A 23,954-nucleotide genomic window follows, 5' to 3' on the forward strand; every position below is an offset into this window, starting at 1 on the left:
ACCTGACAAATTCAATGGACGAGAGAGTTCAGAAGCTCCTTTCGAACAAGGGGTCCTATGTGAAAATGTAACATCACCTAGAATAAAGTTTTGAGTTGAAAACTGTTTGATTTCAGTTTCTAACAACCTGCTAATGCTTATGATTTCAAAAATGACCATTTTTTTGGTCTTTATTAAAATGAAAAGGTTGATCGAAAAGTTTGGGGGATCTAAGAGTGTGGCAACCCAGTAGTCATGATTACTTCGAATTCTGACAATATGAGGGTCATGCTGCAGGTATTGCAGCAAGAAGGCACTTATGTGTCTTGCGCATCTCGGAGCCCCAAAATTATTTTCCGGGCTAGATGCAGCTAAAAATTATTATTAATTTTAAATCTGGTGAAGCTTTAGTATAGATGGCCTAATAGGATCAGTGCTGCACACTGCTACAAAGCCCAAATTATTTTCCAGTCAAGATACAGATAAACATGATTAGTAATTTTAAATCTGGTGGAGCTTATTATAGATGGCCTAATAGAATCAGTGCTGCACACTGCTACAAAGCCCAAATTATTTTCCAGCCAAGATACAGATAAACATGATTAGTAATTTGAAAGCTTAAAACGGTTGGTAGGGTGATTTTAACCAATCATCAAGCTTTTACTCTCCCCAGGATGACACAGGGGTAGAAAAGTCATTTCGGATCCATGATTTGTTCATCTTTATGAACGTGAGTCTGTCTACATTATCAGTGGAGAGCCGCGTGCGCTTATCTGTCAGCACACCACCAGCAGCGCTGAACACACGTTCAGACAGAACGCAGGCTGCGGGGCATGACAAGATCTCCAAGGCGTAAGTGGCTAGCTCCGGCCATTTATCCAGATTGGAAGCCCAAAAAGAGCAAGGGTCCAGTGACACAGTCATGGCTTCAATGTTTACTTGGAGATACTCCTGTACCATCGTCTCTAGGCGTTGACTATGTGTCAGACTTCTTGTCTCCTGTGGCCTTGCAAAGGATGGGCTAAAAAAGTGGTGAAATGATTCCGCAAAATTGATGTTACCACCAGATACTGTGGTTCTGTTACGGTTTGAGTGCTGAACACTTGTCGGTCCCACAGTTGGCAAGTTGGAACTGTGAGATTCACTACGTGCACCACTGGTATTTTGTGGAAAAGCACATGTAAGATTCTGCAACAGTCTCTGCTGATACTCCTGCATGCATGCATCCCTTTCTATGGCAGGAATAATTTCTGCAAATTTACTTTTGTACCGGGGATCTAACAGTGTGGCAACCCAGTAGTCAGGATTATTTCTAATTCTCACAATTCGAGGGTCATGTTGCAGGTAGTGCAGCAAGAAGGCACTCATGTGTGTTGCGCATCCAGGAGCACCAAGTCCCTGTTGTGTTGGTGGCGAGGTAACAATCATGCTTCCTTCCTCTGTCCTCTCCCCCCAACCTCGCACAACAGAAATGTGATCAAGGTCTCCCTCATCTGATGAGTCTTCCATCAGTTTGTCCTCCACTTCTTCCTGGGCTCCTGCACCTTCCTCACTAGTTTGGCTGCTACCATGCGCCCTGGTAAAACCATCTCCCCCACCCTCACATGCCTGCCGCCTTGGTGCTGCCGACCGTCTGGACCTTGCAGATGTTAGCCCTTCCGCATACAACTCCTCCTCCTCTACTTCTTCCACCTCCTCTTGTGCCACCACCTGACTCCGAATTCTGTTTAACATGTGCTCCAGCATGTAAATCGCCGGAATAGTCATGCTGATAATGGCATCGTCAGCACTAAACATCTTCGTCGCCATTTCAAAACTGTGCAGAAGGGTGCATAGGTCCCTGATCTGAGACCACTCCTCCAGCGTGATTTGCCCCACCTCTGGATCTCGTTGGCCCAGGCTATACGTCAGAACGTATTGCACCAGGGCTTGTCGGTGCTGCCACAGTCGCTTCAACATGTGCAGAGTTGAATTCCACCGGGTAGGCACATCGCATTTTAGCCGGTGAAGTGGCAGGCCCAACGACTTCTGTAGAGATGTAAGTCGCTGAGCTGCGGGATGCGAACGGCGGAAGTGAGCACACAGCGACCGTGCCCTCTGCAGAAGGCCATCTAGTCTGGGATAGTGGGCTAAAAATTGCTGGACAACCAGGTTCAACACGTGAGCCATACAAGGCACGTGTGTGACATTGCCCCGGCGAAGGGCCGCACCCAGGTTTGCAGCATTGTCGCACACGGCCTTCCCTGGTTTCAGGTCCAGTGGAGACAACCATTCATGTAATTGGTTCTCCAGAGCTGACCACAACTCCTCAGCTGTGTGACTCACATTTCCCAGACATTTCAATGTAAAAACCGCCTGATGACGTTGAGCCCTACTGCCAGCATAGTAAGGAGGTGTGCAGGATCCCTTCTGCGCAGTTAGAAAGCTTGTGGCATGACCAGACAGGCTTTGGGTGCAGGTGGAAGACCGAGAGGAGGTTGAGGAGGCAGAAGCAGTGGAGGAACTTTGACATAAAGAGGATTGACGCACAACTGTGGGGACGGCAAGACTTGGACAGCAGCCCCTTGTCCTGCTGTCACCATAGTTACCCAGTGCCCAGTCAGCGACATGTAACGCCCCTGTCCATGCCTACTCGTCCAAGTGTCTGTGGTGAAATGCACCCTGTCACACACAGAGTTTCTCAAAGAAGCGGTGATGTTGTTTGCGACATGATGGTGGAGCGCAGGCACACCTTTCTTTGAGAAGTAGTGCCGACTTGGCATCTGGTACTGGGGCACTGCGACGGACATAAGGTCTCGAAAATCCTCTGTGTCCACCAGGCGGAAAGGCAGCATTTCTGTAGCCAAGAGCTTGCAGATGGTGAAATTCAACCTCTTAGCTTTCTCATGGCTAGGAGGAAATGGTCTTTTACTTGTCCACATCTGAGGGACCGAGGGCTGGCTATTGTGCTTAGACGGGGTTGATAAGGGTGTCCCCAGCAAACTGCCGGTCTGTGAGGAAGATGCAGGCGGACATGTTAGGTTGCCTTGATCCAAAGGTGGTGCTATCGATGTCGGACAGCGCTCAACACCAGCTGGTGTTACCACCTCCAAAGAAAATGATGACCTGCCAATCACGCTGGCTGTTGCGGGTAAAGAGGTGGCAGGTATGCGCCCCAAAACAGGTGTGACTGCTGTCCCCCCAGTCACAGAGGATGAAGAGGCCGCGGATGCACAAGATATGGCAGACGGTGGTTGGCCCGGCCGGCTAGGCCGCATTGTAGCACACTGAGCTTCCCACTGCAACTTATGCTTCATGTCCATGTGCCGGTTCATGCATGAAGTACTCAAACTATGCATTTTTTGGCCTCTACTTAGCTTTTGCTGACAAATGTTACAGATAACACGAGTTGGGTCATCTTTATCGATCTGAAAAAATGCCCAGGCTATGCAAGGCTTAGCACCCATGCGACCTGAAGAGCCACCACGACTTGTGGTGAGAGGCAGAGTTGTGTGTTGAGGATGCAGTTGTTGACGTGCTTCCAGTATTACGTCTCTGTCCAGGAAGGCGCAACCTGACCTCGGCGTCACTAGCATCTTCCTCCACCTCCTCTGCTGACCTCATCTCTTGGCTGACTGTGGGTTGACAGTAAGTGGGATCTCCAACCTCATCATCATCACCCTTTGCGTTATCACACCCGTCGTCCTCAGAGCCAACCTGTTCCTGCCCTGACAAAAAACTAAAGTTGTCGCTCCAATCAGGTATTTGAGTCTTATCATCGTCTTCCTCATTGTCTCCACCAACAGGAGTTAGTTTGGGAATGAGGGTCTACATTATGGTCAGAACCTTCTGCGTCTGGTCCTGGATCCGACTCATAAAGATTCTGGGCATCAGTGCAGATCATTTCCTCGTCTGGATTCACAGAAGCGCTGGAGTCGACCTCTGATTCCCAGGCAATAGTATGAGTAAACAGCTCTGCAGACTCAACCATCTGTTCTACCTCATACTCAGACGGGCAGCTGGAGATTTGGGAGCTGTGAGGAAGCAAGTGCGATTGGGGTGACACCTTTGAGGACTGGAGTATTTGTGATGTTGAAGTTGATGTGGAGGAGAGCCCACTTCAAGGAGCACCACTTAAAGGAGCACTTGATATCCATTGAAGCACCTGCTGTTTTTGTTCCTCATCTGGAATTTGTAGCGATTGGCGTGGCCGTAAGAAAGGGATCTTATCACATTGTCCGCTAAAAGAAGTAGACATTTTAGTTTGGCTGGAAGATGGTCTTTCTTCTGCAGATGTTACTGTTGCTTTAACACCTACCCCACGGACACAACCTTTTTTCCCCTTCCCAACACGCCTATTCCCCTTTCCACCAGCAGCAGGCCTTTTTCCACTCATTTTGGTGGTTAACTAATTCACAACTCTGGAGTTGTTTGCACAAAAAAACAATGGATGGGAACCGAGCAGAGCTGAGTGGCCAAACTGTGGTATTAGGCCAAAACTATTGGCTGGGTTAGATGCAGAAAAAAATGATATTCAATTTGCAACCTGATGGAGGTCAGTATAGATGGACTAATAGAACAAGTCCCACACACAGCTAGAAGCCCAAATATTTTTTCAGAGGTAGATGCAGAAAAAAAATTTATTCAGTTTGCAACCTGATGGAGGTCTGTATAGATGGATTAATAGAACAAGTCCCACACACAGCTACAAGCCCAATATTTTTTCAGAGGTAGATGCAGAAAAAAAATATATTCAGTTTGCAACCTGATGGAGGTCAGTATAGATGGACTAATAGAGAAAGTCCCACACACTGTTAGAAGGCCAAATATTTTTTCAGAGCTAGATGCAGACAAAAAATTATTTTGAATTTGCAACCTGATGGAGGTCAGTATAGGTGGACTAATAGAACAAGTCCCACACACTGCTAGAAGGCAAAATATTTTTTCAGAGCTAGATGCAGAAAAAAATTATATTCAGTTTGCAACCTGATGGAGGTCTGTATAGATGGATTAATAGAACAAGTCCCACACACAGCTAGAAGCCCACATATTTTTTCAGAGGTAGATGCAGATAAAAATTATTTTTAATTTGCAACCTGATGGAGGTCAGTATAGATGGACTAATAGAGAAAGTCCCACACACTGCTAGAAGGCCAAATATTTTTTCAGAGCTAGATGCAGATAAAAATTATTTTTAATTTGCAACCTGATGGAGGTCAGTATAGATGGACTAATAGAGAAAGTCCCACACACTGCTAGAAGGCCAAATTTTTTTTCAGAGCTAGATGCAGATAAAAATTATATTCAATTTGCAACCTGATGGAGGTCAGTATAGATGGACTAATAGAACAAGTCCCACACACAGCTAGAAGCCCAAATATTTTTTCAGAGGTACTGTAGATGCAGATAAAAATTATTTTTAATTTGCAACCTGATGGAGGTCAGTATAGATGGACTAATACAACAAGTCCCACACACAGCTAGAAGCCCAATATTTTTTCAGAGGTAGATGCAGAAAAAAATATATTCAGTTTGCAACCTGATGGAGGTCAGTATAGATGGAGTAATAGAACAAGTCCCACACACAGCTAGAAGCCCAAATATTTTTTCAGAGGTAGATGCAGATAAAAATTATTTTTAATTTGCAACCTGATGGAGGTCAATATAGATGGACTAATAGAGAAAGTCCCACACACTGCTAGAAGGCCAAATATTTTTTCAGAGCTAGATGCAGATAAAAATTATATTCAATTTGCAACCTGATGGAGGTCAGTATAGATGGACTAATAGAGAAAGTCCCACACACTGCTAGAAGGCCAAATATTTTTTCAGAGCTAGTTGCAGATAAAAATTATATTCAATTTGCAACCTGATGGAGGTCAGTATAGATGGACTAATAGAACAAGTCCCACACACAGCTAGAAGCCCAAATATTTTTTCAGAGGTACTGTAGATGCAGATAAAAATTATTTTTAATTTGCAACCTGATGGAGGTCAGTATAGATGGACTAATAGAGAAAGTCCCACACACTGCTAGAAGGCCAAATATTTTTTCAGAGCTAGATGCAGAAAAAAATTATATTCAGTTTGCAACCTGATGGAGGTCAGTATAGATGGACTAATACAACAAGTCCCACACACAGCTAGAAGCCCAATATTTTTTCAGAGGTAGATGCAGAAAAAAATATATTCAGTTTGCAACCTGATGGAGGTCTGTATAGATGGATTAATAGAACAAGTCCCACACACAGCTAGAAGCCCAATATTTTTTCAGAGGTAGATGCAGAAAAAAATATATTCAGTTTGCAACCTGATGGAGGTCAGTATAGATGGACTAATACAACAAGTCCCACACACAGCTAGAAGCCCAATATTTTTTCAGAGGTAGATGCAGAAAAAAATATATTCAGTTTGCAACCTGATGGAGGTCTGTATAGATGGATTAATAGAACAAGTCCCACACACAGCTAGAAGCCCAATATTTTTTCAGAGGTAGATGCAGAAAAAAATATATTCAGTTTGCAACCTGATGGAGGTCAGTATAGATGGACTAATACAACAAGTCCCACACACAGCTAGAAGCCCAATATTTTTTCAGAGCTAGATGCAGAAAAAAATTATATTCAATTTGCAACCTGATGGAGGTCAGTATAGATGGACTAATAGAATGATGCTATGCCCAAAAGATTTTACTTCACTAGGTGCAGTAAAAAAATTGGTATTCTATACACAGGTGGTATATCTTGCAACACAGATAGGCTACTCCACTGACTAACACACTCTGCAATAGGCCAAAAAGGATTAGCTTTGCTAGATTCAGCCAAATGCTGTGAAAAAAACTTGCACAGCACTGGCACAGACCTGCCTGGCAAAAACTGATAGGAACTGATGTAACCTAGTCCTGAAAACGACTCCAATTACAATTAGTCTTTACTCCCACAATCTATCTATTTAAGAGCACAGACCTGCCTGATAAAAGTCGTAGGAAATGCTGTAACCTAGTCCTTAAAAGGACTGCAATCACAACTATTCCCTACTCCCAAGCTATCTGTAGATTTGTGCGAAAATTGGCTTGAAATTAACAAGGTATAGCGCACACAGCAACAGCGTTGCCGTCTAACACGCAGCTGCAGCAGTGAGAAAATGGTGGCGACGGGGAAAATGGCTGGGTCTTATAGGGCAAGGACATGTGACATACACTGCCAATGACACATGCCCTTGCTTGTGTGAAAAAAAGCACTTCGCTCCGTGTGTGCGCTGCTGATATGCTGACAGATTGCACCTCCCCACTGTAAATGCGGGAAAGAGAAAAAAAAAATGGAGATCTTCATTGTTCCTGCAGAGATCCATCCCCTGCCCCTCCCCCCACCCCGCTGTACACTCAAACTGCGTATTAACATTAATTTTCATCATTACTGAGAAAAAATCCAGTTATGATTTTGGTGCACGAACAGTTATCGAACATAACCTCGAACAGCCGAATTTTTCTCAAATTGTTCGTGTTCGGCGAACGGCTCGAACACCGCCCAAAACAGCTCGAATTTGAGATTGGCGAACAGTTCGAGTAGAACAACGCTCATCTCTACTCTCCTTATAGTCCACTTGGCATAGGCGTTGCGAATAAGTGATGTCATCATGTCCGTCAGCCATGCTTCCTGTACTTCCAACATCTGTCTGGCCACAGACATAAAGTAGTTTAAGGCTTGATAGAGTAAGTGGCGAAACAGGAGCCGATGACTCCCTACTCTGCCCCAGATTTCAACTGTGTCCACTTCATGAGGACACACATATCTTTGAAAGCAGTGTCGGTAAGGGGAACCCAGCAGACCACCTTCCCCTCCAGACCTGATTATGTTTGCAACCTCTGTAACCACAACCATTACGCCAATTCCTTGGTCTCACTATGGCCTGCCGAGAATTTTCCCTGGGACAATGTAGCATTGCATGATGACTATTCAGATGAATGCATATCCTTGTAATATAAGGCTATCTCAAGTCTACCATAACAGATGCTGCTCTAAACATTTTGACTCATAGTAGGGGACATCGAACAGACCATCTTTCCTCCCCATGAAGTTTAAACACCTTAATATTACAAGAAAGAGGCCTTTAAAGCTGTACACTGAATATTTGCTGTGGGCAAAAAAAAACTGATTTTCTGTTAGACAGCTTAGATAAATGAATCCCAATGTTCAGAAGTACATTAGTATATAAATGTGTAAAATGTGTTTTATTCTCGTCAATGTATTCTTGAATTATACATGCTGGTCCTAAAATTTATTCTGTTAGCTTAGTCTGTCTTATACATCCATTCTACTATTATATGTGTTCTACTTCAATGGTGATGATATATTTTATTGCAAAAGTCTGAGCACATGTGTAAGCACAGCTAGATAACGGAGTGCCCAAAAAACACAAAAACACTGCATAAAAACAATTGCATATAAAATGTAAATTTATGGCATATTTGACCAATTCAAAACTCAAGCTATAATCTTCAAAATACTGTCTGTGTTACCAAAATATTAATGCCTTGAAGTGGCATTGTAAAAAAAAATCCTAAAATGTAAAATATTCCTGAAAGTTCCTTTTTTTTTGCTTTTATATAGCCGGACAGAATGATATATTTTACTGCAATGAAAACATTTGCACTCTGCAGACGCAGCATAGTACTAGGCAAAGAACAACTTGGCAGTGGAAGACCTGACTCTAAAACCGATGAAAGTCGGGAAGTATTTGGTATTTTTCTTGTTAAAACCACAAATAAATGTCCTCGTATACAGCCTTATAATAAAGCATTTCCTTTGTTTGTCTTGATATCACCTTTAAATAGTAAATCAAGGATTGAACTTGTGAATTGCCATTTGTGGTCAGTGAGATTTACTCTACAGGCAGGACTACCATTCCAAAAGCACTGGCTGATGGCAATCGATCCCGTGCAGTGGCAGCAGCATTAGGCATAGACATTTGTTTGCTGCGTGGAGTCCTCATATGGACGGTCAATATTTCATATTTTATTAGCGTAATGGATTTAGTTTTGAAAGCTACCTCTGAAGTTATTGCCAGAAATAATACAGTCTGTGAACTTCTCAATAAGTTATTGGCAATTCCAACAACTGGGACGGATGTTATGAGGTTCAACTTGCCAGCTCCGAGACAAATCTGCCTGATTTAAATAAGAATCCATTATATCAAAGCCGAAGGATTTCTACATTAGCTGGTTTCTGTATATTACCAACGTAAGCTGTTTATTTATGAGGCATGCATTAATGTAATTTATTAGTATGATGGGAACCCAAGGAAGGAAAAAGGAACATTACTGTAAATTCTTGTTTTTTTTGTGATATCTGAAGCCCAGAGCTTTATGTTACGAACATGGGAAATTGTAAATATTTTATAGAGGGGGTACAGTAAAATTTCACTATTTTCACTCTTTGGGGTTACAGGTTTCTTGACACAATATACATAACAGTTGTGTTGTCCCTAATAACTCTAGATAGGAGAGAAGTAGAAGTGTTTAAAATGGCTTTATGGGAATAGAAAAAATAAAGAACTAAAGAAATATTATAAATAGGTGTAGAAAAAATAAAGAACTAAAGTAAATATTATAAATAGGTGTCTGTGAGCATGTGCAGTCGAAAGCTGCTCCTCCATCCTTTGATGTGTAGAAAGATGTGCTCCCAGTCTGTATTCTGATCAAATGCACTCTGCTGTCACACTGCTGTCCACCATGTCTTTCTTATCTAATACTAGAGATACCAGGAATGCTGAGGTAAGAAGAGGCTGCTCACACTGCTGTCCACCATGTTTTTCTGATCTAATACCAGAGCTACCAGGACTGCTGAGGTAAGACAATGCTGCTCACACTGCTGTCCATCCTGTCTATCTTACCTTATACTCTAAAAACAAGGGGTTTAGAGATAAGAAGAGACTGCTCCACACTGCTGCCAACCTTTCTATCTCATCTAAAACTGGATATACTAGGAGTGCTGAGGTAAGACGAGACTGCTCACACTGCTGTCCACCATGTCCCTCTGATCTAATACTGGAGATACCAGAAAAGCTGAGATAAGAAGAGGATGCTCACAAAGCTGTCCATCATGTCTTTCTGAATGATTGTACATGGCATAGGTATTCCTAGGTGACTGCAATGGAGTTTCCGGCTGCACACACTCACAGGCTTATCCTAACATTCTTTGACAGTTTTTTTTTCAGTGTTACAAGGTGACGGCCATTTTAATTCTATCATCTTTAGCTTCTTAGACTAAATGATTGTGATTTGCTAATTAAAGCAGAAGTCTCGGTAATTTTTTCCCTAAACGCTCCTAATTATGTTATGTGATGTAGTGGAAGTGTTTATCAATTGGCATTTTCTACGGTTTTGAGCACCTCTCCAGTCCTATTCCGGTTCACGTGGCAGGTCTTCTGCTTTGTCGGTTCACATTGTGTGAGGTGGTGTTTTTTTTTCCAGTGTAAGCCTATGAAAACCAAAGTTAGGTTTTACAGACTAAAATTGAGAAAGTGTCCTGCCTAAGGACCAAGTACAGTGGTGCCCAGAGCTGAAGAAGAGGCGGAAGCAACTGTTCAATCTGCTCACTTTCCCCCTAATCCTAAATAATAAATTACATTTTTTAAATCTGAATTGTATGCCACCAGACTGGCAAATAGTGAAAACTGTATATCACTGGGTGAATGATTAAAAATTGATGACTCTCAATAATACTGCTTAAACTGCCTGCCTCTATGGTAGGTATTCGTATTCCCCAGTATGTACTATACTGTAAAGCAGTAGCCAGGGGCGTATCATCTATAGAGGCAGTCCACTTGGCTGCTATGGAGCCGGTTAGTCGGCGGGCCCATTGCCGATCAGCCCCGAACCCCTTCCCCTCCCCCTGTCATCATAGTTTCATTTGTATCCACATCCTCAGGATGTGGATACCATGGCCTTCAGCTCTGTGATCCACCAGTCGGCCTGCACCTTTGATTCTCAGATTCTGTGCACTACAGGCGCAATTATGTCACATAGTTCTTGCTGTGTTGAAATCTCAGTATTCACACTGCACAGATTGGAGCAGCATGCTGGAGGAATGGGGCAAGATGAGTAGTGTGGGGGAAGAGAGGTTGTCAGTAATTGTGGTGGCCATCATACTGATTGGTGGGCTAAAGGGGGCCGTAATGCTCAGTAGGGGGCTAATGGGCACCTCAGTGTGAGGCTGGTGGGGATCATAATACTGATTGGGGGGCCGGTGGGTTCCATAATACTGAGTAGGGGGTTGGTGGAGACCATAATACTGATTGGGGGGCTTTTGGGACCATAATTCTAAGTGAGGAGCTGGTGGGGGCCATAATACTGAGTGGAGGCATGATGGGGATGATTATACTGAATGAGGGACTGAGTGAGGGGACAAAGGGGGACTGTGAGGACCCCAATATGGAATGGGGGAACTGTGAGGGCCCCCATACTGAGTGGGGGCCCTCATACTGAGTGGTATACTGTGGGGTTATCATTCTGTGTGGGGCTCATTATTCTGTTTACAGGGTTGTGTTGACCCTAATACTGTGTGAGGGGCTGTTGGGGCCATCATACTGCATGGAGAGTTGTGGGGGCCATTATATTGTGTGAGGTGCTGTGGGGGACTGTGGGGTCCATCATACTAAGCGGGCGAATGTTGGGGGTCCCATACTGCGCGGGGGCTCCCATAGTGAGTGGGGGGCTGTGGGGACCTCCTTCTATGTGGGGGTTTTAGGGGCCCTTCTTCTGTAAGGGGGCTTTATACTGAGTAGGGGACAGTTAGGGCCCTCATATTGAGTTGGGGCTGTGTGGGCCTTCATACTGAGTAGAGGCATCAAACAGGCCATCATACTGTATGGGGCCAATGATACTGTGTGTCTTTGGAGGGAGCTATGGGGGATATCATACTGTGTTGGTGCACTGTGGGGACATCATATTTGCTGGAGGCACTGTGGAGTCTTCACGTGTTACACTGCATGTGTGGGATGAAACTGTGGGGGCATTCACTGTGGGAAATGGCATCATATTGTAAAATGGCCATAAAAGGGGTATTGCTGGTGAGAACACCAAGGGGCTTCAACAAGGATTTATATATTTAGGGGCGGGGGAGTTTCAGGGCCCAATTAGATTTTTTTGTATGCCAGTGTCGGTAGCTACACTAAACTGTTGGCCGGAAAGAGATTGTAGAATATTACAGAGAGATTTCTTTAGTCAAAGTTTTCCATTTTGTTCCATATCTGCGCTGTTAACTTTTAGGATGCTTCAGTAGTGAAGTAGTGAGACGCCCATTAATTCAGCAGTGGCAAGTACTCGATATGTGACCCGAATTCAGATGTGGAGGTGACCTACTTTTCTGATACTATACCACCATAAAACTACATTTAAGAACCTCACATTTGACCATTCATCTATTCTTTATCTACTACAATTTGTACTACATTTACTGTATACTACTTTTATCTTTTATTTAGTAAGTGCTGGTATTTAGAGGGCTCTTCTCTCTTTCAAAGGTTGCGAGTATGTACAAGTACTCTTTACTTTAGTCATTCGGAAAGCTGATTGAGCATTGTTATATTGTTTTTGTTCGGTTTTTATAGCAGCAGTTGTATATAATGTATATGAATCAGGCTTTACAGAAACACTGGCACAGTTGGTCTTGTCATGATGTACCTCTGAATTCTTTATAATACTTATTGTATTGTACTGCAATGCTATTTATTATCTTACTTGTGTGGGTGGGTCTGTAACGATAACTGCTTAATTTAAATTATAATAATAAAAATAGATACAAATATTAAAATATTTTGTTTTTGTTGTACATATATTTTTTTCATTATTTTGTTTTTACTAATGTGCTGCCTGCACATAACAAAGGAAACCCCTTTGTTTTAAATTTATATAGGGGGCTGTATTACTTTTTCTTTGTCTCTTAGAATACAGCTTACCAAACTGGGTTGCACAGAATCCTAAGGGTTAGTGACTGACTATCTGGAATTCTAGAGTTTAATTTCTATTAATGGTGATCATTTACAATTTGTACGTACCAGTAACATGCAGGGTTCGTCAGTGCTTTCCTGCTACATCACAGTTCTCTATATTTATTACTATGAAAGCACCAAAAAGTGCAGATCAAGTGCTGTGCTGAAACCTTTCCACTGACAGCTGAAAGCAACAAGACCCTGTCTTCGAGATATCTATGGCACCCAGCCACAGAATCTGTATCTATCACACAAATATGGCATATGCTTTGAATAATATGCCAGAAATATGAAAGATGGACAAACCACCTTTGGGGATTTTAATTCTGAGGTCTGAAATAATTTTTGGATTCTGCGGTCTGAAATCTGTATTGATTTTTGTGGGGTTAAAGTGTGGAACCTACAGTATTGTGGTGTCTAAAGTTTGAGGTCTAAATTCTTTTTTTTTGTCAAGAGAGATCTGAGAGATTGAGATCTACTGTATAGCCTGTGGTCTGAATTTATTTTTATCATCTGAAATCTGAGGTCAGAATTGATTTTTGGTTGTGGAGATTTTGTTCAATTGATTCCATGGGACAGGGTGGTCTATAATGGATTTGAAGATGAGAGATACATGGATTCACACATGATGGCTAAATGAAATAATCCAGTTTACTGAATTGATAATGAAAATTACTTTAAAGAAAATTACAAGGAAGAGGAATATGTGTATGTGTGTATTTATATACTAGCAAAAGCTACATACAAAACAATACAAAACAAACTAGATATCAAAAGATGCACAATGTCAAACAAGACAATAATTATAAACCTATTTTAGGCTGTGTGCCCACTATGCGTTTTTTAAGCGTTTCCGCAGCGACAATTCCACTGCAGAAACGCTTAAAAAACGCTTGGTAGAAGGTCTGCCATGTTCCCCAATGATAATCCGCATGTGCTGTGCACATGCTGCGGTAATTTCCGCTGCGGATTATCATTGCGGAAAAATCCGCACCACTACCGGTTATTTTGCGTAATCACAGTGTTTTCACCGCCATTGATTTGCATTGAATCGCTTAATATCCGCATGACTACATGTGCACATGCGGATATTAAGCGATTCAATGTGCGGATGGTACCCGGGTTTGGAGAAGAGGAGACTCTCCTCTGGACCCGGGTACCATAGTACCTGTAAAAAAAAGAATAAAATAAAAAATAAAGATTATACTTACTTTCTGATGTCCCACAGTCTCCATAGCGATGAGTCTTGGCTCCACAGCAGCTCGCGATGGTCTAAAAGGACCTGCCATGACATCATTTAGTCATGTGACGGGTCACATGACCACTGACGTCGGCGGTCGCATGACTTGTCACATGACTAAATGACGTCATGGAAGGTCCTTTTACACAACCGCGAGACACCAGGAAGACCGGATGCATCGTATAAGGAGACTGGGGGCCATCAGAAGGTGAGTATATGTTTTGTTTTGTTTTTTTTTACTATTTTTATTCTTTTTTTTAACTAACTTTGTCACACTATGTAAAATCCATGCCGGTTGCATGGATTTATATAGTGTGACCAAGTTGTCAAGCACTTTTCCAAGTGATGCTAAAATCGCTTGGAAAGCGCTTGACAACCCGCATGCGGAAATGCATGATCAAAAAGCTTCACTTACACATGCGTTTTTTCTGTCAGGGAGATACAGAAACGCTCAGGAAAAATCTGGAGCATTTCTGCATCGTGGGCACTTAGCCTTATAATTAGCCTCCACATCAGGGTGAGCCTATCCTTGCCTAGACCCAGATGGACACGAAAGTAGACTTTCCATATTAGTTTTCAGTTGGATTCAACCTTTATACCCTTGAGACCTTTTGTCAGGGTGGGGAACGTTTTTTCAGCCAGGGCCATTTGGATATTTATACCATTATTGGGGAGTCGTACAAAATTATCAATTTTAAATTTATCCTGCTATATTTGGTCAACATTTAATTAACTCACCCCTAATGTGATGGTTGGGCTGCTTTGGAGCGGCTGTGATGTTATGTGGTATGGATGATGTTGCTCTTCATAATGGCTTTTTCAGATTTGCATCAGTCTGGAGCACAGGTGACTCTGATAAATTTTGAGAAGAACTCACAGCAGTAAGATGTTCTGAACACAGATGTAGATTACACTGCAGATCTCCTCACCGTTGTTAATTCATTACTGCTCACGTTACATTTATAGAACACAAACAGTGGGAGCTTCCCCACCCCTGACTTATGTCATCCCGCTTGTGTAAAGACCCCCATGCACGTTAGACAAATGTCGGCTGACTCTCCGATAGCAACAGGTTCAGCAGAGATGTCGATCACAGATGTCCGATTTCTGACAGTCATTTGCAATGTTCTCCCTGAGATAAGTGGCCGGACAACGTGTCCGTTGGCAGATTTCTCATAGAGCACATAACAGTGCTTGACTAAGCAAGCCCTCCAGTGTATGGGACAGTCAGCTGAGATGGCTATCGGCCGAACGATTAGCCAACAGCCATCTAATGTGTATGGCCAGCCTTAAAGCCTCTTTTTAAACAGTGGACTGGTCTTATTAGTGGGCCCTGAGATAAATACTTTGGAGTGTCAAGAAATGTCAATGTACCTTGTACTCACTGGTATCAAAAGGCTAAATCAATACTGAAAATAAGAATATTAAAGTGGTAGAATTAAACTGAGCCAGTAAATTAACTCTATAATGTATGAGGGAGCAGGGCCATTTAACTTCAAGACCCTTGTTTCAAGGGCTCTATAGCAGCTGTGTTTTCTGCCTCCATTAGTAGTGTGCAAACGTTCAGAACTAGAAATGTCCTACTGTTCTCATCATGACCTAGCAGCAAAATAAGAGCATTTTAGATCATTGTAGTCACCATAAAGGAAGCTTAGTAGTTCACACAATAAATATTTTATTGAGTTCAATAGAAGCTACATAAATCAGCATCACTTCTCCCTGTTATCCACTGCAGGTAGGCAACATTTCATGGTTATGTTAAAAGTAATTCACTGAACAGGACACCAAATCCAATTCCATCACAGCAAAATAAAAAGAGGCCATACTTGTCAATATCTGGTAATAATACTAATGTTGTCACGGGGTTATCGAAACGGGGTGGAGCCAGAAGACCACAGCGTTTGAGAGCTCCTACTCTGGCTCCGAGAAGAAGTATTTCTCCTTCATTTTAAGACATGTTTTATTTCTTCTGGCAGAACAGGGGTTAAATGGCCATGTTGGAAATCTTGGTGCTCACAGCTGAGCTCGGTTAGCCACTCCTTTTCCCTTTAAAATCTAGGCTCTGATTTTAGTCCTTGTCAGAGCTAGCTTTTGCTGCATGGCTAACAGAGGGAGAGGAGTTATAATGAGAAGGAGAGTTGGAGGGATTATCGGAGACTGTTTGGTTTGTACACATTGTAATTCCTTATCCTTCTCCATTTTGGTTTATTCCCCATCCTTCATACCCTGGTGCTTCCCTCTGTTATATGTGGGTGAATATTTAGTGTGCCTGGAGTTTTCTGTTTACCCCTGTCTGTGTAGCCTTGTTTGTTGGGTGGGTGTTCTATGAGGCACATTATCGCCCCCTTTCCTGGGTGGTTGAGGAGAACAGACGGAGGGCAAACTCAAGAGTTAGGGCAAGGGCGGAGGCCCAGGCATCCTCACCTTCAGAGGTATCCTGGGGAATAGGGCAAGCTAGAGCTCCCCCTAGTGTTAGGGACAGGGTAGGAGCCCCTGTTCTCTGGTTACCAACCAGCCATGCAGTGACAAATGCACTGCAGGATGCAGAAAGACTCCAGTGATAAAAGGCGGAAGCAGCACAGAAGCACTGATGAGCAACCACTCATATACTTATATCCCATTGGGGGTTGATGATTAGTGTTTTAAATGCACACTGATAAGGTTTGTATAAGGTGCCAGTCTCACTGGTACATATAGTGCACCATGCCGACTTAATGCTGATTGGTCTTGCCCATATTATTAGATTATGAAAACTACCCAGCACTATTTAAGTACACGTCACGAGGATAAAAACACTATTTCCCCCACCAATTCTACAAGCCCCGGTTGCACCCTGCAAATATAAAATAGGATGTTTGTTCTTGTAGAGTGCACATATAAAGTGCTGGACAGCCCGCCTAATCTAATGTTATGGGCATGACCAATAGGTTGCAAGGTGGCATTACACATATCTCTGTGACTGGCATCCTTTTCAAGTCTTATCCGTGAATGGTAGGTGTGCAAGTGGATGTTCATCAGTATGTTGCACCTGTGCTGCCTCCACCTTATATCAGTGGGGCTTGTGTGCATCCTGTATTACATTCGTATATTGCAGTATACTAGTATTGTGACCACGTATTGGTAAGTACGACTTCTCTTCTTTTCATGTGCTAAGTTAATGGTAGCTGAGTATTTGGAGCTGTGAATTAGAATAGCACTATGTATACATTTAAAGAGGTTGTCCACTACTTTAGCACTGATGACCTATCCCTAGGAGAGATCATCAATGTCTGATCGGTGGGGGTGCAACACCCAGCACCCCTCCTAATCAGCTGTTATCAGTTCTGGCGGCAGCCGGAAGTGCTCAGTTACAAAGCTGCTCTGTCTACTGATAGTGGCCACGGCCGGGTACTGAACATCCGTCCCCTATTCAAATCATTAAAGTAGTGCAAACCTCTTTAAATACTGTATATATTATAACCTTATAAACTGTTCTTTGCATAATATTATGGGGAAATTACTGAAAAGTAGGTATTGTAAAAAAAAAGTCAAATATCGTGAAAACAGTATTAGAAAAGTTAACTGATTCTCCAGTACATTTTCTGTATCAACTTCTCAAGGTTCTTTTGATCTTTGCTTGCTTTCATATAATTGAAACTTTGTTCTTTACAGATCTCTCCTGGTGATATGACTTATATTGGATGGTGATTATTGTTTTTCATTGTGATTGGAGGGGGTGCTCTCTTTAAGGCCATTCAGTTAACACTTTTATAGGGAATTTGACAGTGCTCTTACACTCAATACTTCAACATCACTTTGGAAAACAAACAAGGCAATAATGTCATGTGTCCTTTCTTGGTGACAGGTTTCCTTTAATTCTCTTATTATGACATTACTGTGTTACACAAAAAATCCTATTACATATTAGGATTAGATCAGTGCTGGCTATGTTCAGTTCATAAAACTTTCATATATTACATGTGGATGTCATTTAGTAATAATAGTGTTCTAAAGTCTCCATAGGTTTACATTCTGGTGGGAATTAATAACCTTGTACGGCAGTGATGCAGTATAAATGTGTTAAGGGTATCATTACAGGATTACATATGCTCCAGGGTGGCTGGAATTTGTTAAAAGGGCTTTTCGATTATACCTCCAGTAACAGCAGATCGATGAGCCTTGTGTTCCTAAAGAAAGGCCTTTGAACCAGAACAATTGCAGTGGAAGTCAGTAGTAGAGCGTTATCTCACATCAGTATAGCGTGGAAATCCAGCAGCTATAGCTTCTTTGAGAAACTGAACAAGAGAGATTTAAAAGGTTTACAAAGGTCAGGTCTCTACTCTGTGGAATTTCTTATCAGAATGCTTTTTAGCATAATGTGTGCTTTATTTTAAATGCTTTTTTTTAGTATTATGCAGTAAACTACACCAACCAGTGCCCGGCAGCTGCTGAAAATTCAAAAACGACCATACGATGCATTAATAGATGCACATGATGATAGTTAAACCACGTAAAAAATGTTTTACAGTTTCGGACACCTGTATTTCATTGTAAAAACAAACACAATGCAACATCAATGTGCAAACAGTGTGTACATGAGCTACACTACTGCTACATAAAACCGTCAGTATCTTAGCGCACAATTTGATCAAAGTGTGTGAGCCCATCTACCAGCAACAAGGCAATCTCTGTTAGATTGGATCCTATGCTAAACAGAATCATCTCTCTTTGTGGCTAGACCTCCAGTGAACTGAAGAAGAATGGGATTCAGCTATACTTTGTTTAAATTTATTACAGTCTTAGAAACATTTCTTAGAAACATATGCTTGCAAGGCAGTTGGAATTATTCATACAACAAATGCGCACAGAAGAAAATCACCACTAATTATAATATAAAATGAATAAAAGAATGCCTTGCTTATGCTACAAGCAGACAAACAAACAAAATACAACAGCAACACCAAAGAAATGAGCTGGAACACATGTTGATATAAGTGTAATGTGTAGGTGAACATTCACACTGTGACTAGTGTTGAGCGATACCTTCAGATATCGGGAAATATATGATCGGATTGGATCGGACCGATACCCAAAAAGTATCGGATATCGCCGATTCCGATACCGGAAACCAATGCAAGTCAATGGGACAGAAATATCGGAATAAAAATAAACCCTTTCTTTCCTTGTAGGTTAATTCTACATGAAGGAAACAACTAAGAATAATGTAGAATGTATTGGGAGAGGTGGGGGAGACAATAAAGGCATATAGGTTTAGCCCAATCAAATGGAATAGCAGGAATTAATATTTTTTTTAAGACTTTCGGAGTTACGGAAATATTGACTATGCTAATCTTTTTTATATTTTGTCAGATATTTATGTTTCACTACTTCCATGCTCTTCACCTTCTTTTTTACTTCTCCCACACTTTCTCCTTCATCATCCTCAGCATCAGCATCTTTTTCATCAACTTCTTCTTCACCTTCTTCATCTTCTTCTTCTTCACCTTCTTCGTATTATTCTTTTTTTTTACATTCTTCATATTCTTCTTATTCAACTATTATTCTTCTTCATATTCTTCTTCTTCATCATATTTTTATTTGTGATAGGCATTCCTGTAGTTGTTATCTATAAAAGTTTGAACATTACACCTTTCGTTCTGCCCGTCACAAAAGATTTACAACAGGATTTGTCCGAGTTCAGTTTGGCCTGCAGCAGCAGGTCTTTTCCAGGGGCACCACGAGGAGGAACGGACTCACCCCCATACACTGCTTAGTCATCTTCTGCTTATAATTTAGATAATATCTTTTGCTCTGATTTTTAGTCTTATGCTTAATGTTCTTCCGCTTTTTGTTCTGCAGCTTCTTGCACTTCTGCTTCTTGGTTTTCTGTCTCTTGTTCTTCTGTATCTTGGTGGTTGTCTTCTTGTTCTTTGTCCTCTTGGTCAACTTCTTCAGGGTCATCTTCTTCGTCTTCTTCGGGGTGGTCTTCAGGGTCATCGTCTTCAGGGTCGTCGTCTTCGGGGTCCTCGTCTTCTTTGGGGTGGTCTTCAGGGTCCTCGTCTTCAGGGTCCTCGTCTTCGGGTTCCTCGTCTTCGGGGTGGTCTTCAGGGTCCTCGTGTTCAGGGTCGTCGTCTTCGGGGTCCTCGTCTTCTTCGGGGTGGTCTTCAGGCTCCTCGTGTTCAGGGTCGTCGTCTTCGGGGTCCTCGTCTTCTTCGGGGTGGTCTTCAGGGTCGTCGTCTTCAGGGTTGTCGTCTTCAGGGTCCTCGTCTTCTTCGGGGTGGTCTTCAGGGTCCTCGTCTTCAGGGTCGTCGTCTTCGGGGTCCTCGTCTTCTTCAGGTTAGTCTTCAGGGTCCTCGTCTTCAGGGTCCTCGTCAGGGAGATCCAGAGTGATTACCAAGAACCATTTCAAAAAGCTTGAACTTGGAAATGTAGCAGAAGGTACAAGAAGGCTGAGGAACTGCCGATAACCAGCTGATGGTCCTGGAACCCGGATGGGTAGCAGAAGGTACAAGAGCCAATGGAACTACCGAGGACCAGCTGACGGTACTGGAACTCCGTTACTAAGCAGGAGGTACCTGTGCCAGAAAGCACTACCAAGGACCGAGAAGGAGGCACCTAAGCCAAAGGCACTGCCAAGAACCAGCTGACGGTACTGGAACCCGGATGGATAGCAGAAGGTACCCATGTAAAAAAAAGTTGCAAGGCCGCGAGCCGGCCGCAGTTACCGAAACCAACAGTCCTACAGGGGGTGCTTGTCTTATTGGCACTATGGAACCAGCCTTCATTGCCAGATCCCGCAGCCCACATAGGAGTCACCTAAACTGCAGGCACCATAGAGTCGGCAAACCCAACCGCAACACGACAGGACAACGCATTGGAGGCAAAGTGATGTTGACACTACCCGGAAACAGCTGGTGTGCTGGAACCAGGCTGGGCAGGAGGGAGTACCCGTGCCAAAGACACTGCCGAGAACCATCAGACGGTACTGGAACCCGGATGGGTAGCAGAAGGTACATGAGCCAATGGAACTACCGAAGACCAGCTGACGGTACTGGAACTCGGTTACAAAGCAGGAGGTACCTGTGCCAGAAAGCACTACCAAGGACCAGCAGACGTTGGTGGAACTTGGATACCGAGAAGGAGGCACCTAAGCCAAAGGCTCTGCCGAGAACCAGCTGACGGTACTGGAACCCGGATGAGCAGTAGAAGGTACAAGAGCAAATGGAATTACCGAGGACCAGCTGACGGTACTGGAACCCGGATGGGTAGCAGAAGGTACCCATGTAAAAAAAAGTTGCAAGGCCGCGAGCCGGCCGCAGTTACCAAAACCCACAGTCCTACAGGGGGTGCTTGTCCTATTGGCACTATGGAACCAGCCTTCATTGCCAGATGCCGCAGCCCACATAGGAGTCACCTAAACTGCAGGCACCATAAAGTCGGCTAACCCGACCGCAACACGACAGGACAACGCATTGGAGGCAAAGTGACGTTGACACTACCCGGAAACAGCTGGCGTGCTGGAACCAGGCAGGGCAGGAGGGAGTACCCATGCCAAAGACACTGCCGAGAACCAGCTGACGGTACTGGAACCTGGATGGGTAGTAGAAGGTACAAGAGCAAATGGAACTACAGAGGACCAGCTGACAGTACTGGAACCCGGATGGGTAGCAGAAGGTACAAGAGCCAATGGAACTACCGAGGACCAGCTGACGGTACTGGAACTCGGTTACTAAGCAGGAGGTACCTGTGCCAGAAAGCACTACCTGGGACCAGCAGACGTTGGTGGAACTTGGATACCGCGAAGGAGGCACCTAAGCCAAAGACACTGCCGAGAACCAGCTGACGGTACTGGAACCCGGATGGGTAGCAGAAGGTACCCATGTAAAAAAAGTTGCAAGGCCGCGAGCCGGCCGCAGTTACCAAACCCACAGTCCTACAGGGGGTGCTTGTCCTATTGGCACTATGGAACCAGCCTTCATTGCCAGATCCCGCAGCCCACATAGGAGTCACCTAAACTGCAGGCACCATAGAGTCGGCTAACCCGACCGCAACACAACAGGACAACGCATTGGAGGCAAAGTGATGTTGACACTACCCGGAAACAGCTGGCGTGCTGGAACCAGGCTGGGCAGGAGGGAGTACCCGTGCCAAAGACACTGCTGGGAAACAGCTGGCGGTGCTGGAACCCAGGGTAAATACTAAAAACAGAGTGGAGCCAGAGGCGTAATTGGAGCAACTTTAAAATCTGTAGTAGTGTGAATGTGGAGAGAGCAGGAGAAATTGCCATCCGCACAGCAAGGGAACAGCTGACGTTACTGAACCCCAATAACACTGGAGCAAGCGTTGACTGTGCAGACGGCACTTCTGAGCAGCAACTGGCGGTGTTGGAGCTCAGGGATTACAGTTCAGGTGGTAGAAACATGAACACAACAGGAGACCTGGATACTGTTGCCAACCAATTATTTATTCTGGAAGAGGACTGGCAAATTCATGCGATATCCAGGCCTTTTTCATTTTGAGAAAAGTAAACCGGTCAACGTTATCGGAGGATAGTCTCATGCGGCGGTATGTTAGTACACCACCTGCGGCACTAAAGAAGCGTTCCAATAATACACTAGCAGCAGGGCAAACTAGCAACTCCAATGCATACTGGCTAAGCTCTGGCCGTGTATCCAGCTTACAGACCCAAAACTTGAAGGGAGAAGAGCCGTCTGAGAGTACACTGAGAGGGCAAGACAAGTAGTCTGTCACCATCTGACGGAAACGTTGCCTCCTGCTGACTGGAGCCGTCTGTGATGGTGTAGACATTTGTGGCGGCGGGGACACAAAACTTTGCCACATTTGGGCCATACTGGTCTTGCCTTGTGCTGAGGCGCTGCTTCTACGCCCTCTTTGTGCAGAGCTTCCTCCACTGCCTCGACGCACTGAGCTGCTTTGTAAAGCACTAGCAGGACTGCTCTCGGTTGTAATGGAGAACATGATGAAATGCACCAGTGCGTCTTGGTACTCCCGCATTTTACACTCCAGGTTCAACGGTGTTTTGAGGCTTTGTAAGTTGTCCCGGTAGCGAGGATCTAGGAGGGTGGACACCCAATAATCAGCCGTGTTGAGAATGTGGGCGATGTGGCGGTCGTTTCTCAGGCACTGCAGCATGAAATCAACCATGTGCTGCAGACTGCCAACTGGCCAAGAAACGCTGTCCCCTGCTTGAGGCGTGATCTCTGCCTGCTCTGCATCACCCCACCCTCGCTCTAGATACTGACTACTAGAGCATTGTGTACCTCCCTTCTCTGGACAGATGTCTTCCTCCTCCATTGACTCCTCCTCATCCTCCTCACAAAGTGTCCCCTGCCTAGGCCTTTGTGAGGAACCACGTTGCGCAGACTGTACAGAAGCAGATGGCATTTGGGACTCCTCATCCTCCACCTCTTCCAAAACCTCCTCCCTTAGTGCTTGCAGTGTTTTTTCAAGCAGGCAGATAAGGGGGATAGTCATGCTGACTAGTGCATCATCTGCACTCGACATCCGCGTGGAATAATCGAAGGCACGCAAAACGTGGCAAATGTCCTTCATAGGGGCCCACTCAGTGGTGGTGAAGTGTGAACGGCGAGCACTGCGACTTGTTTGTGCCTGCTGCAGCTGGTACTCCATTACTGCTGCCTGCTGCTCACACAACCTCTCCAACATATGTAACGTTGAATTCCACCTGGTGGGTAGGTCACATATGATGCAATGTTCCGGAAGACGTAATCGGCGCTGCAGAGCTGCAATGCGCGATCTTGCGTTG

This window comes from Phyllobates terribilis, unplaced genomic scaffold (genome assembly GCF_046119375.1).
Source record: "Phyllobates terribilis strain yellow unplaced genomic scaffold, ASM4611937v1 Scaffold_7__3_contigs__length_470593459, whole genome shotgun sequence".
Lineage (NCBI taxonomy): Eukaryota > Metazoa > Chordata > Amphibia > Anura > Dendrobatidae > Phyllobates > Phyllobates terribilis.